Here is a 21,433-nt window from a genome sequence, read left to right on the forward strand (position 1 = left end):
GACACGCATTCAGCGCAATTGAAAGGGTAGTGAAATGTTAATTAAGCTTCCCTTTCAATGTTGTTTTATAAATCCTAGCGCTAACTCCTCAGCAGTTTGACTTCCTGAATTTTAACTAAGTCTTTCTGAAAGAGAAAAAGCTCACTTTTCTCATTTGAATCAACATATTTATTGGTACTATTTTGAAATTAAGTATCAAATTTCCAAATGCGCTGAAGGCAATTCCAACACCCATCTGCACATGCCCATTTCTCTTCCATACACACAGATCAAATCTTTCCACATCGCCAGCTCAGAGCCTGATGGCTAAGTGCTTGTAAAAACACCCCATTGGTGCGTGTATTTGATACTTGTGTGCAGAAATCAAATCTATGCGAGAGCAGGGGTCTTGTCAGGAAGAAGAAAATCCCCAAAACAACCAAAACCCCAATTCTCTGTACTAAACAACGCTGTCACCCAACTGAGTTAATACCACTTGAATAAGCAAGACCACAACTCTCCATTTCCTCCTCGGCCACTGTCATTAAAGGCCACCATGGTCCTGCCCCAGAGGACAGCTGCCAACTCCATTCTCCTGGCGAGCAGCTCCGCGCATCACTATGGATCGGAGCTGTGGGAACCGAGGCATCAGACTCGAGGCTGCTTTTAGAAGTCTTTCGCCAGCACTTAACAGCTTCCTCACTCAGGACAGCCCTGATCAATGCCAGCAAGCATTGCTTAGGAGGCTAAGCATCCACATTGGCTTCAACACCACACTTAAAAGGAAAAAAGAAGAAGGAGGGGAAAAAAAAAAAAAATCACAGTGTGCATGCATGTTCATCTGAGAGAACAAGAGTGCTTGTTTGCAAGCATATATGTGGCCAAGTGCCCTGAAGTCAATGGAACTACGCTGTGACTGGCAGTGAGCTTCAGCCATGCCTACAAAGAAAATCAAAGACCTGGTGAAGAGCCAGGGCAGAAATGTCCACCCGGGCCAGCACAGGGAGCGGGGGGAGTAACGACCGGGTGGTTACGTGGCCAGACAGAGAGGCTTTGTACCTGTGGGGCTGCTGGTATAAAATATCATACATGCAGCTACAAAAAAGCATCAACTAAGGCTTTGTGTGTTGTTTAAATTACCCCATTTCACCGGGGTGCTGCATTTAAATATCCCAGGAAAGTTTATTCAGTACTCTTATCTCAGAGAGCTAAAAGTTATTAACCAGACACTGTTAGAAAAGAAAGTGGGATGAAAGAGAGGTGGACGAACGTAAAGTGCTAATGAAACAACTTTTCCTGCCTGTGCTGGTGATGGCTGCAGCCTAATTCTGCTGCTGGCAGGGAAAGTGAGCGCAATTCCTACCAGTCTCTCTGCTGTCCACAGGCACCTGAAACACAGCAGCGACACTAAAGAACCTTGCTATTTATTAATTTCATCGGCAATGAAAAAGGCTGAGCAGCAGCAGAACAGCGTAGTCCCAGGAAGACAAAATTGTGCCACTTAGTTTCCAGTTGTGAAAATCATCATTGCAGCAACAGGGGTATAGAAATGGCTTGCTTCTGGCTTAAACTCCACAGAAACTCACTGCTTAGGCATCTGAATTACCTGTTGTGTACAGCTCTGGTACCAGTTTTGCACTGCAGAACCTCAAAGGCAAATAGGTTTTCTTCACCCACTCCCAGGAAATGTGTGAAATATACTTAGGGACCTAAGAAACGTTCCTTTTACTCTGTTTACGTCCAAATGTCTAGTCTGTAGGTGTAATTCTTCTGTGGACTGAATTGTGTTTTTCAGGATTCACTCCGGATTTCCGTTATTGCTCTCCCTTATAACAACTGCTAGACTTAAGAGATTATTTAAAGAAAAACAAAGCTAAAAACTTACGCACACATTCAAACATAGTTTTAATACTATGCATGCATTAATAAAACCTTTCTTAAAAGTTCTTACTGACTGAGCTCCTCTAACATCCAGCGACTTTTGCAGACCTGCTGAGTAGAATACAAAAAGTACAAAGGGGTAGAGGGGTTTTGGTTTTTTAAAGCTGTATTTTCAGCCAGAAACTTTGATTCAGGATTCGTTTGCAACAGAGGCAGAGATCCAAAGCACTTACTCATTCTAGGCATCGTGCTCTAATCACTCTTAGGTCTGTAATATGTTTGTCAGATATTCACATTTAAATAACAGACGCACTATCTGCATGATTTAGGGGAACACAATACAGCCTAGAGCAGCAATACCTATACACCTAACATTAACTACAAATAAATCCTCAATAAAATATTCTTTCCTTGATTTAAAGCCAAGACAGTAGGAGGAGATAAACTATACAGAAACTTTGGAATTACAGTTCCGTATATTCTAAATATGCAGTTTTTTGAAATTTAAAAGAAATTTATGAACTGGCCCCATTCTGGCAAGTATTTATTTCTAGCACTATTATTAATACAATGTTATTGCACAATACTCAAGTTTATTCTTGCTCTCATACCTAAAGCTGCATTCTAAACACAGACTGAATGACGCTATCTGACCGCAAACAGTGTGCTTCCCTCCCCGGTCCTGTGTTGCCCTGTAAGCTCCTACACCTTGGCCAAATTTCAGCCAGTCTTTGCCTAAAAGTATCCACAGAAGAGCACTACATATTTTAACAGTATTCAAGTTGCAACAAAGCAGCAAAAACCAACAGTGAAAATGTGGCCCAAAAGAAATTCATGGAATTTCTGCTCTTGACTTCGTCGAGGACACAGCTTCACCCGATAAAGCTACAATGAAGCTCGTGCTCTTAATTCATCCCTCTGGGACAGCGGATGAAGGGATTGTACAGGAGGATGAAGCACACTGGATAAATATAATGAAGGCTGAGAGCCTTTACTCTGCTTTCCTTGCAGGAGGAAATAATTTTATAAATATATAAATAATAAATATATAATAATATTTATTATATATTAATATTTATTATAATTAATATTATAATTAATATTTATAATATAAATATATAAATAATAAAAAATAATTTTATTTTCCAGATGATAAAATAAACTACCACTACCTCAAGATGCACCGTAAACATCACATAAATTCCAGCATAAGTAATCAACAAGTGATCTCAGTAGGACTCAAAGAGATCACAAAACAAAATCTGCATAGGAACACAGGACACAGATGGAAAATGTCAGGCTCTGCTAACGACTAGGTGCACTTCAGAGCTGCAGGTCGCATTATGAAGATGCTGCTTTGTTAACAGTCCCTGCAAAGCCTATAAATGAGGGTTTCACTGAGAATGACTTGCTACAGGTCTATGCACTAAGTTATACTAATGTGTACATCTAAAACTGACAGAAATTCTTCTGTGGATAATTGTCATTATAAACCCCACATATTTATATTACTAAGTTTAAAAATACAGGCTAAGCCTAAATAAACCAGGCTTAAATTGACATAAGATAATCTACATCCAGAATGGCAGCAGTATTTCATTTTTGAAACCAATTTTAGATAAATGTATATGGGTGTAGACTTGGTCTCACATAATATTAACTGTCAAGATAAAGCATGAGGAGATGGAATAATCTTTCAGATCTACCTACCATGACTCAAAATACTAATGAAAGTCCTGATTTTCAACTCTGCTCCCCCTTAAAACGTGAAACAGTGAACAGTAAGTGAAGAGCAATATCTGTTCAAGTAGGCGATTAAGCCTTCAAAAGGTCATAAAAAATGTGAACTACAGTGACCTAAAACCAAGAGTGGCAGAATTATGTAGATGTGGGAAATCTCCACCAAGTGGGAAGGTAACAACTTTGGCAAAGGTGACCACTTTTCACTGCTGACGTGTTAGTTCCAACCAAAAAACCCAAACTACAACTAGCATTAACTTTGTAGTAACTTGCATAGATGAACGTACAATGGGCTGATATATTTACGCTAATTCTGCTTTGCTCTTACATCACACTCAAAGACTTTTAAGATAAAACTCTCCATAAGCACTGCCACCACTTAGCACTCTTTCTATTTCACTGTGCAGTTGAAACGATGAGGTTTAAAGCAGGATGCTGCCACAACCAGAAATGCTAACACTGTTATGAGGAAATAGCTTCTGGAAAATCCACGGAGATACAAATGCCTGAAAAGCAGGAAAGCAACTTAGCAGCTATACTTACATACTGCCCCTGTACTGTATGCTTAGCGCTCACTGGGAGCTGGATAGAGATGCCTCTTTGAAAGAAAAATCCTCAGAAAGTGTTTTGCTTCTTTGTAGTTCTGAAATCCAGCACTGTTACATTTCCTACCCAGTAGCAACAATCCACTCTGAGCGATACTTGCTTCTGGATAAATACTGCCCTATGGATGGCTCCCAAACATGAAAATTTTGACTTTTTTCAAAAGGTGCAGACAGCTGCACAAGAACGCTCAGAAATGAAATTTCCCTTTTTTCCAACTAGATAGTAAAAAAAAAAATATAAGCTGTCTTATTATTTAGAGCAATATTACGTGCTGTGTTTGTAAAAGCTGTAATGGAAATCAATTCTGTTTTCTTTGGACCCCTGTGTTGATTACACCATATTGCACTCTTTGGAATAATTTCAGTCTCTCATTTAAACAAAAAAATCAGGAAAGGGCCTAAAAAAGTATAGTAAGGAATGTAATTTTTTATTACATTTGTAGCTCTAGCTTTATGTGAATACTTCTATTTCAGTGTGCATTCTATGAGAATGATTCTCTAAACACTTTGCAAAGCTTTACTTTGCAAACACCTTTACTTCTCGTTCATCAGCCAGTGTCAATGGTCTCAAGTCCAAACCACTTTTATCCTTTTAATTCTGCATCTCTCCATAACCATCACGTTTAAATTTATAGCCTCCTCCCTACAAGAAGATCACAATTCCCAATTTACCCTGTGGTCTCCTGGGCCTACAGAATTTCCTCAGGATCCTCTCTGCACTTTTCGAAATCAACACAGCCCCCTTCTTCAATACAGGATACTGGGTCCTGGTGCTCCGTCACATTCAGAGGTTCATCAGACCCCGAGACAGGTCCCTGCTGCACCGGGTCCCAGCTATTTGGTCCCTCTTCTTTGGGAAAAGGGGGATTCTTATTTCTTTGCTCCTTCGTCACCTCCTCTTCAAACCGTTTCCCCATCGCACCATCTTGTTTTTGCAAGACGCAGTAACTCCTGCTCTGCTTTGGTTGAAGGAGCAGTGCTACCTGGACTACGTCTTTCCTTTCCCCTCCTCTACTGATAGGAAAAGCTGGCACCTCATCTCCTTGCTCCTGGCAGCTGTCCCTCACAGCCATGCTTGGATTCGACATCCTGGAAAACCACTTTTTTTCCTAGCGGTAACATTTTCAATGAGTAAAAAAAAAAAATTAATTAGGTAGCTTTATGTGTCATCGCTGCGCACTGGGAGAAAACAGAGGGAGGCAGAACAACAAAACGGTTTTAGTTATGAAGCTCAGCAAAAATGTTTTAAATGGAACACTATCCATTTTAGTTCACATCTGAAATCCGTGGTAATTCTTAACAAGTCCATTTTAAGAGCGAGCTGTATTTTAAGCTACCCAAATCTTTGCAGTAATAGGTTCAGTAGAAATCATATGCATTAGTGAAGAAAGAAATAAAAATCTTCTATCTGCAAAACTGCAGAGATACACCTGCAAAGCACCCTCCTTCTAGTATTACCACATGGATACGCCGCCTCACTAGCAGGATTTGCAGTCTCCATACATCAGTCACCCGCGTGGCCCCTGGCCACAGCAAAGTCTGATCCTCTGCCCCGCAGAGAACAACAGAAGCACAAGCATAATCAGTAATTAGGCAGCTGGGCAACAGCTCAGTAACTTCTGCAGCATCCCTCACCAAAAAACTGATTATCATTAACTCAGCTACAGAACATACATTTGGATAGCAATATTTTCAAAATGCCAATTCTGGACTATTTAACACACTGAAGTAAATTAAATCCTTTAAGTGTTTGAAAATTTGTACGAATGTTAAAGCAGTCTACTGCAGCATACTTGTCATCACCAGTGCAACTACGGGATCAGACTTGGTCTTAACTTACGCTATGGAGTGAGCCCTAAAACATAAATCACGTTGGCTTAGAGGAACAACTTCTGCACATAAACTTGGAAATGCTAAGAAATCAAGCCAGAGTTAAATTGATAAAGTGAAAAGTATAGGTTTTCAGAATGGAAGTTTATATTAAATGTGCAGTGTGCCTACCAACAGGGCCCTTGTAGTCAGACTTGAGGACCCATGACCAGATGACTTCAGTAGGTTCACCTCCTTCACAGCTACCGCAGCAAGGCAACATGGCTTCCCTTTGAGATTTGGCAGCTCGCTTCATGCAAACCTATAAAAGCAACCTCAAGCTGAGCAGTCAAAACTAATGAACATTGAAACACACACCCACCCCCCTAAAATGGCAGATTCTGTAGGGAAACAAGAGTCTCTGTGTTCACCATTTAAGTGACAGCAGTGTTCATAAAATCTTGGGTAGCTGATATTTAGGTTTATATCTCACCTTGAAGCACATGTTCCTCTGCCAGTGTTTTTTTGCTTAAACTAATAAATTGAGAATCACTTCTGAACTCTTTTGCCGGGGTACAACACCCCAGCTACGCCCTGAACACCAAACCAGGTCAAAACCTGGACACCTTCCCCATCTCCCATATTTGACTTCTATGGAAAGGAACTGTGAGAAATCTGGAAGGAACATGAGCATGTAGGACAGGAGGGATGTTCAGAGGAAAAGGCCCATGGGTATGCCCTGAACACCCATGCCACCCAGCATAGGTGCAGCCCTGTTGTTTCTACTAATAGGCATGCACACAACTAAGCCTGATGGCTAATTCCCAAGCTGTAGAGGAACCAGGGATTTCCTTGCCCATCTTGCTCGTTCACACTGCCTTATCCAGCAGGTATCTGCCAGCCCTAAAAATGCAGTCAGGGATGATTAGGATGACAAAGAAAACACCTTTTCCTCTGCTTGACTTGGAGTGCAGACTGGAAGCAGCCCGCCAGGGCAGATGCTCAAAGTACTAGGCTATACCATATGTAGAGACAGACCCCTCTCCAGCACCTTTTCAAAGGTTTCCACGTTTAAAAAAATAAGTATTTGCAAGCTTTCTTTAAATTAAGGAAAGAGTAAAAAAGCCCACATACGGTACTGAGTGAGGAAATCAGGTTACTAACCCTGCTTCAGTGCAATTAAGTGATTTCTAGCAAGTAGGACATTTCAGCTGAAACAGGAAGACCCACTCAATATTCTGCCAACTGGGTTCTTCCTCAGGAGGTGGGAAGCTTGCCCCAGTTTGGGGACTGGAGATTTGATCCACTCTCCCATTTCTCGGAAGACTGCAGCAATCTCTAATCTTTTGGACATAAACGGATACCTGCTGCTGCTGCCAGCTTGTTTTTGTGGGAAAGGAAAAACTTTACCAGACTCTGTCATAAGAGGCCAACAGCCCTGAAATCTCAAGTTGCTATGTTTAGACTCTTATTTATTGAGAAAAATTCTCTAAAACTGTTTAGAATGAGAAATATATTAAAGGAACATAGTATCATAGCTATAAACAGGTTTTATTTGAGACATAACAATAAACCCACAATGAAAATAGCTGCAGTTAGACATTCCCTTGCAGTTACTAACCCTGCAAAACTCCAGAAATGTTCAAATACATGAAGACCCAAAGTAAACAAGTATAACTCAGAAAAGAGAGACAATCCCAACAATTTATGCTGTGAAAAAACAGAAACCATAAAGAGCTATTATAAATGGAAAAAATATATCATACTTAAAATTTCCTTTCTTTTAGTCAGAGATTTAATTAGTAAGAGAAACTTTTTAAAATACTTATTTTCAAAGTTTCAAAACAAAGCTTAATAGCATCTTTCTGAAGTTTCTTACCTGTTGTGAAAATATATTTGAAAGAAATAGTGCATAAGTGTATGGAATATTTCTTATAATACTTACCAAATTTTCATAAGCAAGAAACCAGAAAGTCACAGAAATTATATATATTTAAATCTTTTCTCTCATATTTTAACAGCTTACTCTTATCTTGTTATATGGAAAATTCTTTTTAATAAACTCTATACACGAATGCAACTGTTTCATCTTTAGAAATAAATATTAATTATAGCCAATGAACGCCTTTTACTGATATTAAGAACCTACAAGACCACCTTCAATAGGCAGTACAGTAGGCACAATTAAAAACTGAGTATGCTAAAACCAGTACCATTAGAAAAATGATAATGTTCAGCCAGTGGAGTACAATAGAGTGGCCTAATTCTGACAACTGAGGACTTTGAGCCACTCTTCTGATTAGCTGTGGGGTCTTGTTTGTCAAAACCCTTTGTATTAAACAGCCTTTTCTGTAACATGAGATATTACTGCAGTAAGGTCAGCATGGCTATTTAAAAATAATTTCTACATCATAATTGCCCTGAGTTAACCATTTCTAAGCATTGAAACTTTACATACATAAAATATTGCCCATTTACTTTTTCTTAAATAAACGTACTGTAGAAGTTTTGACTCTGTAAAATCAAATTAGGTCTTTTTAAAATAATAATAAAAAAAACCCCAACAAAAACAAACCACATATGATTTACAGCAATTTTCCAGGGCACTACAACTCCATGAATGGTATCTTTCATTTTTGACTGGTACAGCTATGTTTTTCTCTAGATAAGGGGACATTTTCCCATACCACAGAACAGTTCACTCCCCTTTTCTCCAGCCTCAAGTCTAAAGATACATGGTGTTAGAAGTCAAGAAAGAAAACGAAAGGAGTGCATAACACTATGTCTTGAAGGCATGTCTGTATATTTAAGACTTCTTCAAGCAGATGGTTAAAAATACCAATTTTGGCACTGGAACACAATGCAATTTAAGTCTTCAGTGTTATTACGATGTTGCAATCAATGGTATTGCTGTATAACCCAGCACAAGCACTACACTGTATGTGCATGGCTTGATTACACGTTTGCGTGTGTAACCCCTTAGACTACACCGGATGTATTTACTAGAGTTGTTGAGGTGTTAGCTGTTAAAATACACTGAGTGTATTTTCTTCTTAATTGCTGTATTGGAAATATGTGCCCACAGAGTCCACATGTTAAATGAGCATCCAAACTTTTGTTTAATATCCAAGTTTGATGCTCAAAGTGTGTTTCCGTATTACTGACATTTGATGTTCTTCTTCTAAGAACAATGTTCTTAGAAAGACGCTTTTAAGAAGTCAGACTGTCCAGACTGCGCACTGAATGCTTTTCACATGTCTGAGGGCCCTAAGTTATGATGATGATGGAAATTCTTCCTCACCCCAACTTTTAAGAAACCATAAAAACCTCACCATCTTAAAGTAAACAAAAGCTGTATCGAGTCGCAACCAGTGCATTTAACCAAGTGGAGAGGGAGGCAGTGCAGGGTGGGTTGAGGCATCCCAGCTCCAAGAAAAAAAACAAAACCCAAACCTGGATTTGGGAGTGTGGGGACAGACACAAGAAGAGCGAGAAATGGCAAGACACAGAGAGGTAAAGGAGAAATGCAATTATCAGGAAAAGAGCAGAGAGGAAAAGGTGTTGGGAATAGAGAAGGGGGCACCGAACAGTGGGTTGGGAAGCAGAAATAGAATACAAGGACAGAGAGGGATTAGAGGAAAAAGGAAGGACACTTCAAGTGCTCTTCCCCATCACCTCCCGCAGAGGGAACAGAGCCGGCGTGAGGGTGCAGTGAAGGGTATCGCCCAGTGAAGCTCCTCCTGAAGCAAAGCTCTCTCCAACCCAGGCCACTTTTGGGTTGCAGTCGAGAGATACGTCCTTTCCTCTCTCCTGCAGCCTCCATGCCCGGGACAGACTATCCACCGAGCCTAGCAGGCTGGCGTCGGAGGAGCTGGCACCGGGGTGGTTGGCAGGGGAGATCACAGAAGGATACCAGCCTTGGAGTCCCACACATTTTCAAGAGGAAAACGAACAGTTGAGGAAATCCAGTCAACCAGAAACACCGGCCAGTCAATTGGATGAGTGCTGAGGTTTGCTGTACCCTCCTCAGTAAATCCAGTTCTTGCTTTTGGCATCACTTCAGCTCACCTTGATGTGCTGTTTGCGTGCCGACAGCAGACACGCAGTAGGCTTGCCCCCGGGGAGTCCTGAACTAGGGATGCTCTTGACACTGTCTGCACAAATGCCTTAGACTATTGCTTAGAAAGATTGCTTAAATTATTTCCCTATTCCTGTCCCCCCTTATAGTATCAGACTACCTCACCATTGCTATGTATCTGTTCTCCTCTCAGACCTGTGATACACAGCTGCATTAATAGGTCCTCCCTCTCCTGTAAACAAAGCAAAATCTCCAAAGAGGGAATTAAATACAGGCTTGAGTATGATTGCCCAAAGGAAAAAAGGAAATTTCTTCCAAACTCAGAAACTGGATACAAGTATCCCAAGCTTGTAGCTACTGCTTTACCCCAATAAATTGTTACTTCTTTAGAGATGATTATCAGCAAACTTTTAAAGTAGGCAGATCTAGGGAAACTGAACCTGAACATCACAGGGCCAAGCCGCCTAAGCCAGACAAATCATGAGATGAAGCAAACAAGGTCTCGAGCCTCAAGTGAGGACACGTGGTGTCCGTTTTTTCATCTGCCTGTGCCTGCTGCGTAAAGGTAACCTCTCCCGGCCAGCCGCCCTGCCAGCACACCGTCCCCATCACCACTGGGGAACCGAGTCCCTCCAGCGAAGAAGATGTCCCTCACTCACTAGCACCAGCCCATCACTGATCTGGACTGGTTTCAAGACATTCTCTAAAAGCTAATAACAAGAGAAGGCTGGCTGTGGCACCGCAGCCAGGACCGAATGCTGCTTTCATCATAAATCACGGACCCAATCTTTTCTGTTTGCAAAGCAAGCAATGTATCTCCAGCAAAACTACAGACCTCCTGGAGCATCTGTACGAACACCAAACATTGCATTCCCTTTTTAAGAAGGCAGAAATAAATCCCATAGGGCATGACATCAGAAAGGTAAAAATACGAAATGTGACTGTGAAATTAGTGTAGGTTAACCTGTGACCACAAAAACTAACACAGACCACTTACAAGGCTTTGAATGTTCCTGGTGTCAGTCCTTGGCACAGCCAAGATAGTTCTACTGCCTTTAATTTCATACTACAGTGTATCTGGAATTTCAAGCTCCCAATTTCCTCAGTTGACAGAAATGGCTTCTGAGATGATTTCTACATTCTGGGAACAGATTTTTACCCATAAATTAGCCATGCGTACTCTCAGACTTAACATTTTTGTCTTGAAATAGAACAGCACCAAGAATTGTTAATTTAAGACCCCACACGATGCAAATTTACATTCTGGAGCCAAATATGGTGATTGGAAACAGATGAACATGAAACACCTTCTACTGAGCAGAATTAAAACTAAATATTAGTGAAGCGCGTTGCTGATTTGATACATGATGCATCAGACATTGATTACTGATTTTTTCTTTACTACAGTGAAATACCAGAAGTGCCCTACTAGTCTTCCAAGAATTGTATAGCCATTGGTACGAAGTGCCACATGTACAGCTCCTGTCCCCTCCTGCCCAATCTACTGAATGGAAAGTCTGTAACCAAAGGTTGGGAAAAAAGGATGGGAAAAAGCCTGGAACTACCGGACTATTTCCAGAAAGGATTCTGCCACTTTGACACATACATTGCTGCATGACTGAGGCGAGCAAAAGCAAGCCTCAATCTTTGTTAAACAGTACTGAAGTATATATTTGCAGCTAATGAACCTTCCAACCCTATCGATTAGTAAAGGTCAAGGAAGAGAAATTCATTACCAGAACATACCTCCTAGGACAGCAGAAGAGGACATGGTAAGGTCCTTCTGGAATTGCCCTCCTTTGATCAAACCCCGGGAAAAAATGTGCCTTTTAATTCAAAAAGGTACCTGTAAAAGCGCAATGCCAAACTTCTGTCCACGCTCTGAACGGGGGAATGTAATGCTCCAGGGGATTCTGAAAAAAAGAAGAAAACAAAATATGAAAAAAGGCATTTAAAAAAACCCAACAGAGCAGTAATACAGCAGGCGCATACATGTTAGTGCTGCTGTGATGTTGGAGATCGTGGAAACCAGACGTCAAGGCTGGTCCACGCCTTGAGAAGGGAGGGAAGGAAACGCAAGGCAGCCACAGGAGCAACCAGGACTATTTCACATGAAAGACGAAATAAGTGATGAAATCAACATGGCTGTGCACTGGAAAAGCTACGAGCTGTGTAATAATAACAACTAATTAAAAAGTCATTTGGGAAGCCTCAGAACGCAAGCTCACATATGCTGCAGTATCTGAGGTGCGAGACGAGATGCAGCCATGCTGTGGATCAATGTATAAATGCAAAGAGGGCTAAATTTCAAACTGAGATTTTTAATTCACTGATGAAGGACAACACAAAATTGTTCATTTTAAGTTCTTGTTATAGATAAACAATCCCTTTTGTTTTGGTTTTGGCTATTTCCAGATGAAGAAGAGAGAAAATACTGTAACACCCCCCCCCCCCCATTTCCATGATACAGCTTTAGCAGGGCGTGGAATCAGTGTTAGCTACTTTGCAAGTAACTGAGGAGAAATATCAATACGTAAGTGTTAGTGTTACTTCAGGGCAGCTGCTAGTTGATTTTGACACGAAAATATGGAATCTACAGTGATGACCTGTTTTTAAGTGACCTCCCATATTCAGAGTTAAGGTCAAAGAGCAAAAAATTTGTGTGCTTAAAACGCCCCCGCACCTCCCTGCTGGGAACTAGAGGGAGCTGACAGGATATTTTCCAAACTAACAACAACCACGACAAAAAACTACTACTAAATTTTTATACATCTATTAGGAATTAGTTACTTGCTTTTCAACACCTGTTTGAAGTGATTATTCATGGAAGAACTATAATGTTCAACTGGTGGCACAAAATTACTAAAAAAGCATGAATTTTGCTATTTTATTTATTAGCTTCTTCCCCTTTTCTAAAGCACTTAGTTTAGACAATGCTTTTTTAAACTATGGCAGTAGGGTGTTTACAAAACACTACCCCTGTCTAGCCAATCGATACATGTTTCATTTCATATGCAATATCTTCTCCTTTTTCTCTCCAAAATTATTAGGTACTTTTTGGGGATTTAAATCAGTTATTAAAATCCATGCAGAAAAAAATCCAAACCTTTGTATTTTGTGTCACCTGCTAAAAATATTTGTAAATATCTTCACAATACAATAAGCTGACAGAAAAGCACATAATTTAAAATTTTTGAGATTTTATTCCTGTAATTAAGTATTTGTATACATAATAGTTAAGGAAAAAATAAATCAGTGTATTCATTTGGGAGGAAAATGGCTCTGCCGCAGGACGCAGCCTTCCTCTGCACATTTTTATGTGCAGGAGGGCACTGATGCAGTAAGAGAAGAAGTAATTTTCCTAACCCTGCATGAGGCTGGTGACACCCAGCTGAAGGGTAGAAATGCCAAGCTGAGGAAGACTCTCCAGCACAATGTTTTTTTAAGATAGCTCCAAAACACAGACACCATGTAAGGGCATGTACCAGAAAGTTTCCTTCTTACCATATCAACATGTATACACCTTTATTTTTTTATTGATACAAGTATATATACATAAAACCTCACATATGTAAGGTTTACTCCAATACTAGTAATTCAAACGGACTTGAAAACTATTCATGAGGTAGTAGCTATACACAAAAAAAAAAACCCTTCAAAATTTTGGCAAGACTAGAAAAGTTTCTATCATTAACTCAAAATATATAACGCTTATTTTAGATCGTTATTCAAACAGCAACAGGGATCAACACATTTACGATGTGACTGTCAGTGTGAACTATATAGTGGAATACGTTCTTGTTTAGTGAACAGCAGTGTATACTATTTAAAAAAATGTGTAGCCTATTGCATCTTCTAGGTGCTAGAAAGAGGTCATGGTAATAAAAAGTGCAAGTATTAATACTGGAGTAGCTCTCGTACAATGGGTTGCCATAATCCTCTGGTTCCACAATAAACACACTGCTCCAGGTCTCAAGAGTTTCTTGAGATGGTATGCATTAAACTATGAAATCACTAGGAAGGGACACACCACATAGGCTTCACTGAGCTTGGATGTGGACCCAGGAGAGCAATGACCAAGGAAGATACACAAACAAAACCCAAGCAGATTAATGTTCTGCGGAGCTCTTAAGCACATGACTGGTTTCAACATTCATGCTACGAAACAAAACACCAAGTCCATTTAGCATCCGCAAAAGGAGCATGCAGTGACAAAACTGTTAACGGATAAGGCTGATAGAGTAATATGGAATCAAACCAAGTACTATGTAAGTTCTTCAACATGACAGCACAATATTGTCCAGTCTACGAATCTTATGCATAGATGGGACCAACCATGAAGCACCACTGCAGATAACCACCTGTGAGGGCTTGGATGCCTCCACCAGCAGGAGAGCAAATCCTCAGGCAGGCAGCACTGGATTTTGTAGGTGCAGAATGAACAGCCCAAGGCAGAACCATACATTAATTGCACTGTTTTAAGTGGATGAACTGTTCTGCTAACAGATCTCCACTAGTACTTTATCAGTCCAACATAGTGCCCTTCAGTGACGCATTTCAGACAAACTTCTTAATCAACACAACGCCCTTAACACAGTTGAGAGGGACCAGGTACACTACAGTGAATATTTTTAAACATAAACATGCAACTGCAAGAAAAAGTAGAGAAAATGTAGAATATTGCGTAAATCTCAGTAGAAAACATGAGCAAGGACTTGTTGAGACAGCCAAAGTCACCAAATCCTCCTTTCCCAATTAATTACACTGGTTTAGTGTAAGAGGTGTCATATGAGTATTTCTCAAGTTCTAATTGCTCACACAGGTATAATTCTAATGTCTTTAGAAAACCTCATCCCTTCTGCATGCACTATGCCAGATCTCTGACACAAACTTTCGGTTCACCCACCTATCTACCTGTCCAGCTCAGCCCCAATGCAGAGCAACCCAGAAAGGCCACCACCAAATAACGTGCACTTATCTTCTCCACAAGGCAGAAGGAACGCGATAAAGAAACAAATGTGCTTGTCCCACACCTTCTGGGGAATTTGCAGTACAATATGTGGCCAGCCTTGGCTTGGAAGAGCTCACGTCTTGTGACTAAACCACTACCAAATGCCTGGCCTCCAAGAAGGCAACAGAACATATAGTTGATTCTTTGGCTTTTTAATTCTTCCTTGGGTTTCCTCCTGGACCTGGAGGTCCAGGATTTCATTTCTTTTGCAGATGTACGATTCAGATGAAAATACAGCTAGGCGTATTGCCATACAGTTTTACACTGGACGCACAGTAGAGTTTGAAAACGTTTGCTAGCATGTACGACTATTGAGAGCTCAGCGCTTCTTTCTGGTGATGCACAGCCCGGCTCCCTGCAGGCAGGGTACGGCGGGGCACCCTCAACAACATGGCTGCCACAGTGCGCACTGTCAGCTGTGCACAGTTACCACTCCGTTTATTTCTCATTGCCACCCTTTCTTAGATTTTTTTTTTTCCCTCTAAGTAACTTAACAAGGCCAGTGCTAGCAGATTCGTATCACCTCAACAGGAAAGACTGGTCTCCACAATAGTTTGTTTTAGGAACAATAAGTGGTCCCACAGTACTTCTCTTAAAAATCAATAATAGATATACTGATATAGCACCAAAGGCACGATAGCTGAGATCTGTGCAAAGAACTGATCGGTCACTGGCACTTACTAGACAGGTGCATGGGATGTAGTTGAATTCTGGCCTCAGTGCAAATCATTAAAGCAACGGTTCTTATCTTTCCAATTCTCTTTTAAGAAACAAAATAAAATAAAAAAAAAGAGAGAGAAAAAAAGAAAGAGAAATTAAAAAAAAAACCTTTAAAACATCTCAGATCTAAAACAGCACAAGGAAAGCTGATGTCGGGCTTCTCAAAATCACAGAAATCCATGAAACTGAGCCACGTACACAAGCCAGTTTACCTCCTGAACTTTAGCTGGAAGATTTAACCTCCTTTGTAAGGGCAGAAAATGCCTAACACCTAGACAGGAAGAACACAAACCAACATAAGAAACTCTGGACTAGAGTCAGATTGTAAAAAATATTTATTTCTTCAATATTTTTCAAATCAACCAATTATAAGGGAGTGAAATATCACATTCTCCTCTGAACGGATGTTTCTCTATAGTTTTTTTCTCTATAAAATCCCGCAGCCTCATTCAAATTTCTCTCAAAAAAATCCTTTTGGAATACCTAGAAAGAAACACTCACAATGGCCGGGCAGCTGGCATACCGCAATTGCTTGTTATCCTAATTTCACCAGTCTCTCTCATCTGCTGGTGAAATCAAGGTCAAGCAAAAAACATTAACAACCACTATAAGGAGACCTGGGGATCTCAAAATTAATTTTGTAGCTAAAAAAATTCTGAACATTTCTACCATTTTCAGATTTTTTTTTTAATCATTTAGTAAGCAAAAGGGTATGCAAACTGTTCAGGAAGGAGTGATGTTCCTTTTCAAGACTGACTGACTCGAGGAAATCCACACCCAGGCTGGGTGCTGGCAGGACCGAAGCTCTCCTTCCATCTCTAGTGCCAGGACGTTCTATTAACACACCATGTTTAGAAGAGTCATTAAATAACATATATCTTCATAATGGGGTTGAGACCTTTAGGACTAAGACTCATTGAAATGCAAGAGTAACATAAGAATATAAGGATTTTCTTCTCTTCCTGGCTAGCATCCCTACTTCTTTCTGTGGGTCAGCCTTATCTCTAAAGGTACCTGATCCTTCTGAGGTCATGTACACTTCCAATCAGTGGGGCCAGAAAACTCCACTTTGTCCCACCAGTGGTCCCTTTAGTTGGCTGCTTGTCAGTTCAGCATCCTTACAATAAAAAGCACTATGCTACGAGCAAAAACACTGTGGGGCCCAGATCACTGCGTATTGTGACTGATACTGCATATCGGAAATTTCAAAATCTCAAAGGAAGGAATGGCCAACTTGTCTACCATGCAAGCAAGACCCTGGTGAGGATTTTAAAAGGGAGAAAGAGGCCAGCCTAACACCTGGATCACTTATTTGAGATGCACCTGAAGAATGAAAGAGACATGTGGCCCTGGATACTATCAGCAGAGGGATGTAGCTCATAACCGATTCTCAAAGGCATTGCCAAGGATGTATCTTCTTCAGCAGCTCTTAACTGAAGAGCATGGCGAGCCCCATGCCTGGGGTAAGCATACAGGCACATGGTGAGGATTCAGGGATTGTACCCAATTCTTCCCATTTTTACTTGCTGGAAACCAGGCAGTTTGTTTCCTGAGCCAGAACCTGGCTTTTTCTTAGATATCCACAACCACAGAATGGCCAAAACTTATCTCAGTTTAGACTCAGAGATCTGAATCTTAAAGAATAATAATTAAAGCAAATAAAAGGAGTGTTTCCCCTTGCTAATGAAAACTGAACCGAAAGAAAAACGGAATGAAATGATTATAAAACAAGTTTCAAGTATTTTCTTAGAGAACATCATACCAACTAAAAGCATCTTACTGTTTGCAGTCTGCCTTCTTTATGAAAAGCTAAAATATTTATACCTAAATATACTTTCCATAGCTGTTCTGCTTTTTGCCTTCATCCAGGTTCAGTGAAGTCTTGACCCCGAACAGTAAAACCACAGAAATACTACAACAGGAAAAGTGAAAACCACACACGCAACTTTATTTGAACTACCTGGACGACAACAAATTTTAATCAGGATGCCACACGCTGACACGTGCAGACACACAGAGAGGAATGCTGTGTGTCCAAGCTGGCCAACCTGTAAATGAACGGAGAGGGAGCTCAAAGCCGCAGCCCGTGCTCCGCTGAGGAGCACACAGTGCACGTAATACAGCAGGTGGTTGGAACCACAAGTTGCATGACATATAACAGCTTACTTACAACATGTTTCCCGTGACTGAAAACAAAAATTGGAAATTGTGTTAAACACCTCCCAACCATCTTTGTAAAAATATTCATCTCACTGCTTTTTTTGCAAAAATTACCATAATAGAGGGAAACAAAAAAAAAACCCAACCTAAGACAGTTACAGAGCCACAAAGGCTAAATGGAAATTTTTAAGAGAATGGAATTCAAGTCCTCACTAACCTCTGCCTGCATGAATCATGGGGAAACTTTGCTGGCTTTAGTACTGCCAGCAAAAGGTGACTTAAAAGGTTTGACAGTTTACGTGAAATACTCACATCTGGATGTGCCACTTTCTTATCTCACTCAAAAAGCGTACCTGGTGTTTTCTACGATGGAATCCTCCAGTTCTCCACTTGCATAGTTGTTTTTTTTTAAAAAGAAAAAGGTCTTGCAATAATTATGATTAACAAAAAATTGCAGGTAGCCTCTCATTCTGAGAGTTAATATTGAACAGATGTTTCAGCACATCTAACTGTACTCAATTTTGCTTAATCTACCACAAAAGTAAACCAATTTTTGAAACAAATAACTGTAGTTGGAGCAGTGTAATTGGAGCACACCTAGAAGCATATTACCTTTCCCAACAGTTACTGTATGTAATATAGACATTAAAATATTTTTAGAAAAAGATACATTTTTGCAAAATTTTTACAAAAAGATGAATTCAGGTACTGAAAATGTTAGGCCCATATTTTTCATGGAAATGGTTAATTAAGCCTAAATTCAGAGACTTGGTATATCCTTTCAAGAGGTACTTAGCATCCACAAGTCAAACCGTGATCATGAAGAAGTAGGTGCTTGGTATCTCTGAAAACCAAGTATAGCAATTCAAACTGGAACATACAAAGCTAAAGGCTACCTTTTGAAAAATTGGACCGCGTGCACCTTTGCTGCATGAAGAAGGCACCATGCAAGATGTAAGGAATACAGTCCATTCCTCCTAATATCCCTAGTCCATCACCCTTGGCAGCAGATCATACATATCTGTTACTAACACCTCTTGGTGAAGAGGAGATGAAAATAGGACTCAGCTACATATGTGCCCTAGCACATAGAGCAGGGGGTATTCTTGCTTCCTCTCTACAAAAAAACCCCTTTGATTTTTATGCAGTTACCTAATTAAATTTCACTGTGCATATTAAGTTTTCTGATGTCTAGCTGTTTTATGTTCAGTCCAAAATCAAAAGAGCACACGCTCATAAATGCCCCTTTCATTAAAAGAAACCAAACCAAAAATTAAGACAAGGTTTGTCATATGTAAAGATATCCCTCACTCTACTTTTTGTTTCCTCAGTGTCGTGGTTTAACCCCAGCTGGCAACTAAGCACCACACAGCTGCTCACTCACTCCCCCCCCGCTGGGATGGGGGAGAGAATCGGAAGAGTAAAAGTGAGAAAACTCGTGGGTTGAGATAAAGACAGTTTAATAGCTAAAGCAAAAGCTGCACACGCAAGCAAAGCAAAACAAGGAATTCATTCACTGCTTCCCATCGGCAGGCAGGTGTTCAGCCATCTCCAGGAGAGCAGGGCTCCATCATGTTTAACAGTTACTTCGGAAGACAAACGTCATCACTCCTAAATGTCCCCCCCTTCCTTCTTCTTCCCCCAGCTTTTATCGCTGAGCATGATGTCCTATGGTATAGAATATCCCTTTGGTCGGTTGGGGTCAGCTGTCCCGGCTGTGTCCCCTCCCAACTTCTTGTGCACCCCCAGCCTCCTCGCTGGTGGGGTGGGGTGAGAAGCAGAAAAGGCCTTGACTCTGTCTAAGCGCTGCTCAGCAATAACGAGAACATCCCTGTATTATCAACACTGTTTTCAGCACAAATCCAAAACATAGCCCCATACTAACTACTATGAAGAAAATTAACTCTATCCCAGCCGAAACCAGGACACTCAGTTCAACCAAGGAGAAGAGATCATGCACATAACTCCTAACTAGGTCACAAACTCTACCTTTCTAATGTTTTATTCATGTACCTTGTAAAGGGATGCGCATTATGTCAAGTTCCAAAAGGAGCATCATGCTATGAGCAACAGCTCTTCAAGAATGGATCAATAGTGTGTTGGTATTACTCTATTTTAGGGAGGGAGAGTCAGATCCAGTTTCTTCAGTCAGTGAGAAATAACAATGTAAAATCAAATTGTCAATCTCTTGACAGACTATTTGTTTTAACCTACAGTCAATAGTTCCTTGATGAGTCTGAGGATTATTCCAGAGGAATTGTCAAAAATACCTGTAAGAAGAAAACATATTATCCAAAGTCTAAATTAGCCATATAGAATTCATACATACATTAGATGTCATTTAATGGTCAGCACATCAAAAAAAGTTGAAACCTACTGCTTTATATTACATACTCTGAAAACCGTAATACTTTTAGAATATATACACAGAATAACTGCATATGAATTTTCAGATGGGAGATAATGGATATCTTAAAAAATTACATGAGAATTCATCAGGTGCTGTAGCTCTCAGCTCATGAACCTTGATGTTTACAATAGGCCTGATCCTGTTTCCTAGGATCTTTACAAACTGACGCCTTCTTTCAGGCCAGTACTTGTAACATGTGATTCACTGAAATTCAGAAATTCTATCTTGAAATTTTCTTTTTTTCTCTCCTGGCTAGAAAATGTTGGCAATCTACACCACATTCAGCACTGCTGAGAAAGAAAAGGGCCTTTGCAGAGGTTAAAAGCAGACTCTGGGCACTGAGCCAGTCTCCAACTGTGCTCTGCCCTGCTAAACTGTGTTTGGATTCGCTATGAGTGTATACAGTATCTGTATAAAGGCTCTTGAGATACCAGGGGCAACCTAATCTAAAAAAAAAAAATAGGGAAGCAGCAGAAGACACCGTTTAAGCACCATTTTTCCACTTCAGTCACTAACAGAATACGATTTACACCCGGATCCTGGATCTGGAGTAGCATCCAACTTTTTGGGTTGGATCTTTGCATTTGACTGCAGAATATTTAATTTTATATTAGACAACATGTTTTAAGTTCTTCAAGAAAAAAAAGTCAGGATCAAGACTTGCTGGATGGGGATAGTTGTAAGAATGGACATTAAGAGAGAGAAAAATAACTGAGCTAAGGAATAACAATTGCTTTTTTCTGTTCTATTACCATACATAGAATTTGGTGTGACATCATACTATATGCAACTATCTGAAAATGTTGTTTTTTTGGAGATGTTGCACAAAAAGTTAGAAAAAAGGGAGAGCTTAAGACCAGTTGATATGAAAAAAGGAACCAGTCTCTAGAGTACATCTAGGATGCAGCACAGGAAAAAGGGAGTTCGTCCCGTAGACACGCTGCCTGGAGCAGCGCTGGCTGCCCAGTGCCAGACCCATGTCGACCCACCAGAGCGAGTTGCGGGCCTGGAGCATAGAAGGAGGGGGTGAGAGCACTACG

At 40.4% G+C, this 21,433-nt stretch overlaps 1 protein-coding gene across 10 annotated transcripts in view; it reads right to left on the reverse strand.

The window, feature by feature from the left end:
- Window positions 1–21,433, reverse strand: part of FAM110B (family with sequence similarity 110 member B) — a 115,513-nt gene that overhangs the window by 4,841 nt on the left and 89,239 nt on the right. For 8 of the 10 annotated variants that reach the window (XM_076329677.1, XM_076329672.1, XM_076329674.1 and 5 more), the window contains one exon: window positions 11,939–12,005. The gene's annotated coding sequence lies outside the window, so the exon portion shown is untranslated. The other 2 variants (XM_076329681.1, XM_076329682.1) reach the window with 2 other exon arrangements.

The sequence above is a fragment of the Aptenodytes patagonicus genome, chromosome 2 (assembly GCF_965638725.1).
Source record: "Aptenodytes patagonicus chromosome 2, bAptPat1.pri.cur, whole genome shotgun sequence".
NCBI classification, from domain to species: Eukaryota; Metazoa; Chordata; class Aves; order Sphenisciformes; family Spheniscidae; genus Aptenodytes; species Aptenodytes patagonicus.